Source organism: Eublepharis macularius, chromosome 9 (genome assembly GCF_028583425.1).
Source record: "Eublepharis macularius isolate TG4126 chromosome 9, MPM_Emac_v1.0, whole genome shotgun sequence".
Classification (NCBI taxonomy): Eukaryota; Metazoa; Chordata; class Lepidosauria; order Squamata; family Eublepharidae; genus Eublepharis; species Eublepharis macularius.
The window spans coordinates 95,480,244-95,487,680 of NC_072798.1; positions in this window are offsets into that span (position 1 = coordinate 95,480,244).

Sequence of the window (7,437 nt, forward strand, 5' to 3'; positions counted from 1 at the left end):
GACTCTTGGAAGCTTATACGTGTCAGACTGTGGCTTGAACAAAAGTTGTAATCCAGACTACCCTCTGCCATGAAACAATAGTCCATCGATTTCAAAAGGCTTTACTTCAGAAAAACAAACTATTATAAGTCCACATTCCAAGATACAGAGATCATGGCCGAGCTAGATATTGTTACGAATGACAGGCAAAAGTATAGGTACAGAATAAGCAGTTCCCTGCAGGCCCCATCCTCCCCCTCAGTTCTCAAAACAATCGGCCCGCGGGTGAGAAAGTGAAAGTTTCCCAAGAGTGTCTGAAAGGCAGATATATGTAGACATAACATTCCTCTTCTCTCTGTGAGCTTCCCGCGGAAGGCTTGCCACCTGCAAAGAAAACACTTAATATGCTGACAGGATTAAAATGGAGTCTCTTTAGCTTAACACAGTCAGATCCTGACAATACGCTGGAAGTCTGGTTGGTCTTTAAAGCGCTGCTGGACTGAAATCTCGCTGCCCTCTGAGTACGCAATACAATCATCACATCTCCCCAAGGCACAAGTAAAAAATCAGGCCAAAAAAAAGCACTAAAGCGGTAGGTATTTTATCTTCAGGTTAGAAGAAAACAATATATTAATAACTTCTTTTGCCAGATCCAGAGGAGTTAGCCGTGTTAGTCTGTAGTAGCAAAAATAGAAAAGAGTCCAGTAGCACCTTTAAGACTAACCAACTTTACTGTAGCATAAGCTTTCGAGAATCACAGTTCTCTTCATCAGATGCATGAAGAAGAGTTTGCATCTGAAGAAGAGAACTGTGATTCTCGAAAGCTTATGCTACAGTAAAGTTGGTTAGTCTTAAAGGTGCTACTGGACTCTTTTCTTTTACCAGCTGTCAGAAGCCATTGCAAGTGGGAAGAAGGGGCTGCCAGCCAACCCCAATCCCCCCACCCTAGGATTTGTGAGTAGCCCCCTGGAGGGCCATAGGACCCCCATAAAGAATCATGGATGCACTCCTAGTAAACCAGACAGAACTGGTGTATACAGATGATTTCCACTAATAGTCTTTGCTTGACTCCCCTATCTAAAAAAAACCCCCCATCACTTTCAGCTCTCTCGTGTTACAACAAACCAACATCTAACACTCCGGAACAGAATAGTTGCAATTAGTGTCAAACCAGGGCATCTACCTTTAATCCTGGTTTGCTTTAGTTCTTTAAATAAAATGCAAGTTGAATGACGCAGATGCAGCCTCTTTTGAAACCCAGCCAACACCTACACCAGTTTCCTGATTGGGTGCTATCAAAAAGAAAATTTTGGTTTTCTTTTAAGTATAACTCACATTTAGGGCATTTGCATTTTAAAAAGGTAATGACATCACCTGCATAAGAGAACCACACTGTAATTCTAAGCAGAGGTATGCCCTTCTACACTTATTGATATCGGTGGATTTAGAAGAGTGTAACTTTTCTTAGGATTAGATCAAGATGGGTAGCCGTGTTAGTCTGTGTCTAGCAGTAGAAAAGAGCAAGAGTCCAGTAGCATCTATAAGACTAACAAAGTTTGTGGTAGGGTATGAGCTTTCGTGAGCCACAGCTCACTTCATCAGATACAGCTAGAATGCGAGTCCTTATCTCTTGGAGAGTGGAGTGATTACAGAAGCCAAATGATAACAGCCAGTGAATGACAATAGCAGGCGTGATGAATAGGGTGGAGTATGCAGAGAGGTGGTGGGTGTGGAGAAATCAGCATTGGTAATGAGACAGGAAGCTGATGTCTTGATTCAGTCCAGGTGGATGCATTGTCTTGAGCTTTGTTATCAGTTGCAATTCAGCAGTCTCTCTTTCTAATCTCCCTTTGAAATTCCTCTGCATGAGAACTGCTACTTTTAGGTCAGCAATTGAATGTCCTGGATGGTTAAAATGTCCCTCCGTTGGTTTTTGAATGTTTTGGTTTCTGCTGTCAGACTTATGTTCATTAATCCTTTGTCGAAGGGACTGGACAGTTTGTCCAATGTAGAGAGTGGAGGGGCATTGCTGACATGTGGTGGCGTAAATCACATTGGAGGATGAGCAGGAGTATGAACCCGAGATGGTACGGTCTACTGATGGTGTTGCTTGGATCTATATGAGAGCAAAGTTGGTATCTTGGTTTGTTGCAGACTTGGTACCAGAATCCATGTTAGTGTTGAGTAGTTTATCATTGTGGGTGAGTAGTTGTTTCAGGTTAGCAGGCTGTCTTAAGCAATTGCTTAGGATTGTCACTGCAAACCTCATGCTCTATAAGCCCTAGAAGCGAAGAAGTCTCAAGGGAAAAAATGTCAGATGATCAGATATTTAAAAGTCCCTATTCTTCTATCAACCTGAGGCCACGTGTAAGGATCAGACTTAGCTAGAGTCAGCAGGTCAGGAGAACCAGCGTGGTGGAGTGGCTAAAGTGTCAGCCTAGGACCTTAGAGGCGCAGGTTCGAATTCCTGCTCTGCCATGGAAACTTACTAGGTGGCCTTGGGTCAATCACTCTCTTTTAGCCTACCTACCTCATAGGGTTGTTGTGAGGATAAAGTGAAGGAGAAGAGAATCAGGTAAGACACTTTGGGTTCCTACTGAGGAGAAAGGTAGTAAATAAATAAAGTGAAGTAAATAAATAAATAAAATAGGCTTTTTTATCTAGCAAAAAGTTCTACTGCCCCAACCCCCCAAATACTCTATCTCTACAATATGGGGGAGCTAGCTTCAGCTGCTGGGACACAAGGCTGGTTCTCACACAGGCACAGCTACTTGAGGAATTACCAGGCGGAGGTCCCCCAGGTTGCCAGGTCCCCTCACCCTCCAGACAGGAGACCCAGCATGCGTGTGCACTCCTGGGCTGCGTAATGACGTCGCTTCCAGGAACTGATGTCATCACGTAGGGCCTCATGCTGCCCCTGGGAGCACATACATGTTCTGCAGCGGGCCAATTTTGGCCTGCTGCAGAATGTGGGGGCGCTGCCAGAAGGGCCCTGGAGAGCTCATGTGCTTTACAGTGGGCCAATTTAGGCCCCAGACGGGCCCAATTCAGCCTGTTTGGGGCCTAAATTGGTCCACTGCAGGGGGGTTCTCCCACCTTTTCCCAGCCAGCCAGGTAAATGGGGGGTGGGGTGGATGGGAGCAGGGCATCCCTCGCCCCCAGCACGGGGGACTGACAACCCTACTTCTCTCGCTCCCAGACATCAGTGGGATTGGAGGGGATTGGAAACTTCTCCTGGGTGCACACAGGTGAGGGTATCTTCTATGCTGCCCACCAGCTCTGTTGATCCAAGGGCATATTTGTTCTTAGCTGCCTTGAGACCTCTATACCACAGGAGACCCTGAAACTCAATGCTCTGGGAACGGGGAGGACTGTGGCCACTGGTCCTTTCTCCCTACCAGCTCTCTGGGTAGCAGGCAGAAGACAGATCTTGCCTAAGATTTCCACCAATAAAAGGACCTCTGTCTGCAGACGTGTGACATTCCAACTTTCCCCTCCCAATGACTAATGAGTCAGGAAGCCGATGTCTCAGTTCAGTCCAGATGGATGCATTGTCTTGAGCTTTGTTTCAGTTGCAATTCAGCAGTCTGATATTTTGTTTAGATCTGGATGGTAAGGGTGTCTGTAGGAAATTTTTGACTGGGGACCTATAATAGTTGTTGGCAGAATAGCCCTAGCCAGCAGTTGGGAGGAAAAGTGTTGATGAGGTACCGAATCAATGCATGAGCACAAAATCAATATTGCTGTATTAGGTTCAATTCTCCCTTCCACCACCCTGTACCATGCTTTAAATGCCCTCACATCATTCCACTCTGCTTTATAGGAATTTGGAAGCACATAAACACAAGGAGCTGCTTTCTCCTAAGTCAGACCATTAGCCTACCAAGGTAATCGGCTTCACCTCTGCTTGGTAATGGTTCTCCAGGGTTGCAGATAGAGATCCTTCATATTGCCTCCTAGCTGGTCCTTTTTCCTGAAGATGCCGGGGAAGGGATTGAACTTAAGAAGTCAGCCACAGCCCCTCCCCAAAGCCTAAACACTGGAGATGCTGGGAATTGACCCTGGGACCTTCTGCATGTAAAGCAGATGTTTCTACCACTGAGCCACAGCCCAGCAACTGACTCTTATGGATTTACCACAATATCATCTAGTTGGATCTAAGTATTATAAATATGGAAGGGCATTCCCAAGAGTTCAAAACAAAGTCTTTTATTTTGCACCATGGTGAGCAACCTGTTCGGCCAGTGTGCCAAACTTCTGAGAGAAAGTGCTGCCCTCATGCTCTGGATGGGCGTTTTACCTCTAAACTACCAAGCGGGGGAGCAGGGCAGTAGAAACTGTAGAGACCTGGTTCTTCAGCACGGTCAGGGCCATGGGCCCTCCTGCTCTTGTCCAGAAGAACCACAACCCCCTGTTGTGCCCTTGTGGTGGCCCATGCTGCACAGGGCCTGGTTTACACCTACATGTCCAAGCAACAGTGCTAATGCTAACATCCTAATTCAGCTAGACAGCCACAAGTAAAAGTAAAGGGGACTGAAGTGCTTCTGCCTATGGGGCTTGCACTAGTTTATGAAGAAATGCTGTAAAAAGAAACCTTTTTATCTAATATAAATATGGACTCGCTGTGTAAGAGGCCCCCGTTTGCTCTTTATATCGGCAAAAGTGAGTGCAAAATCAATACAGCCTTATCAGGCTTACAGTATCTTTGCCTTCATGTGCCCTGGCAAAGTGCAGGTTTTTTCCTCCAAAGATAAGAGCAAAGAACATGGGGTTGCAGTGAAAGCAACTTCAACTGAACAGCACATGAGGACAAAGTCCATGTTTTAGTTGTGGAGTATGTTCCCTGGTTCGCAACAGCACCATGTCATGCTTATGTGAACCCCAGATTTGTTCCTAGGTTTTGTGGGCTAATTTATAACATTTTTCTGGATTGACAAGTATTATCTACAAGGACTTGACCTTTGCTCCAATATATGGACCCATCACAACACTCATAGTTTTAATTGATTTATTTCACTAATGCCTCACCTTTTCTCCCATAAGCTCAGAGCGGCATACATATGAATCCCAGACAAAATCCCATCTAGGCAATGCGCTGGGCTGTACTGCCTTAATTTATGCAGTGAAACAGCATGATATGCTTTCATACCAATTTCTGGGCTATTAGGACAGGAGGTGTTTATTAGAGATGGGCACGAACTGAAATACAAACCAAAATTAAGCACGAACCAGGATGGTTCATAAACCACGGCCCATCAGATCCCATTTCTGACGAACCACTACGAACTTTAGGCTGGTTCATTTGGTTCATTTTTTGGTTTGTGATTGCAGACAGCCTGGTGCCAATCAATCAGTTTCCTAGGCAACAGGGGATGGACTTCCTGCAGACCTGTTAACCCAGAAGTGACCTTCTGCTGGCCTGGAAGTGACCTTCTGTTGGCCCAGAAGTGATGATTTTCTGACCCGGATGTGACGTTTTCACGAACCAAATGAACCAGTTTGTGAACCAGGGCAGGTTCGTGAAAGTTCATGGTTCGTGAAATTTGACAAACTATGAACCGCATAGTTCAGGTTTTTTCTGGTTCGTGCCCATCTCTAGTGTTTATACATTGAATGAGGGAATGTAGTTTCTTGGGATTCCAGGGGGCTGGGATAGTGTTTCTGTGAACCCTCTGAACATACACAAGGCTCTTTTCCCCCTATGGGATCCCTATCAGGGAATGCCAAACTTCTCAGTAGCATTTATCATGACAAGTTTTGATGTTGCCTACAGGTATAGCACTTCACCTGTTCCCAGAGACCCAAACAGCCATTCACCTCTTGGAGAGAAAAGTAAAAATGTGCTCTCAGAAACTCAGGTCCATCAAGAGTGAGGTCTCAATCTGCACCGTTTTTCAGGTGACCCCCAGTATCTGGGGTGAGGGTCGAGAGATGTTCCCTTGTAACTGTGCCCAGCTTGAATCCCACTTACTTTTTTCAAAATAAGGGGAGGCACAGAGTATTGTGGCAGTCATCTTTTCTATAGCCTCACAGTTTCATCTCCTCACCTTCTACTTTGTTCACTATAGAATATGTGGAGCACCAGGAGCAACACATCTCCACTGTAATCCTTAACCTTTTGTTCCAAATGCACTACATTTTGCTCAGTCTGTATCACATGGTTTTGAACTTGATTACAGAATTTACTTCTATCTCTGTTATTGCATTATTTGGGGTGTGCTGTCTATGTATGTCTTTTTATAATAGGCTAAATTTATCCAGAGCCAATCAAGAATCCTTTTAGACTATGCAGAACTGGATACTCTTTCCAAAAAGACATATTGATTACTGACTATTGCTGCTTATTACAATTCTGTTTTAATACCAATATAATGGCGAGATTAAGTGTAAAGGAGCAAATATCACAGTCAATAACCCTGTACAAGGAGAGTGTATCTTGGACTTTCTCCTATTTAATTTCTATATTAATAACATAACATGCCTGCAAACAGCTAAGTCACTGAGATGTTTAAGGGACTTTCAGGATTCAAATGCAGTCATTTACATGAATCAATACGGTTTCTCGGAAAGATGTGTAGTGTATCTGATCCTTTTGTCCGTCAGAACTCAATTTGAAAACAATTTTTTATATGAGTATTCAATTTGAAGTGGCAGGAGTTTAAGTTTTGAGGTTCTTTCCTTGGTGCTGTCCTGGCTAACTGAAGATGTCTGTGATCTAACTCTTTGTAAGCGATGGACATATTTGACGGGTATTTGTTTTCAGAAAACAAACACCTGCAAGTGCCCTTGAAGACTGCTGGTGCCAAGTACCTTATGAATATAAGTCAGTGGTCTACAATGTGCCTGTTGGTGCCATTATGCCCACCAGTTTTTTTTCCTGGTGCCCACTTCCTTCCTCTGCAGAGTAAAGAGTTAACCCTGGCTTTCCTCCAGCTCACTGGAGCAGGAAGTACTTCAGAAAAGAACAGGAGGTACAGCCTTTTTGTCTGCCTGGAGCACCTATTTGGAAGCATAGAACACGTGGTTGGAACCTCCCAACATTTTGTGACCGGCCCCAGCATCCCATGGTATCCATTCTGTGGTTGGCCACTTCCTCGTGGCAGCCATTTTTGGTGGCACTGGCCGTTTTCTAAGTGTCCCTGGTTCAGCCAGGTTGGAGGACTCCTGATTTAGCCACTGTGTGTATGTAAACAATACTTATGTTGTTTTGATTTCAATGGGTTGCCATGGAGTATTATTGTCTTTTTATCCTGATAAAGAGCTCAGAGCAACATGTATGACCTTCCCACCCTTGGAGTCCTGTGGGGGATAGACTCATGTCAAGCCCCACTTTGCCAGGAAAGCTTGCTGGGTAACCTTAGCCCAGCAATACTTGCATCCTAACCTACCTCACAAGATGGTTGTGAGGATAAAATGAAGAAAATGTTGTAAGCCACACTGGGGCCGATTCCAGACGGC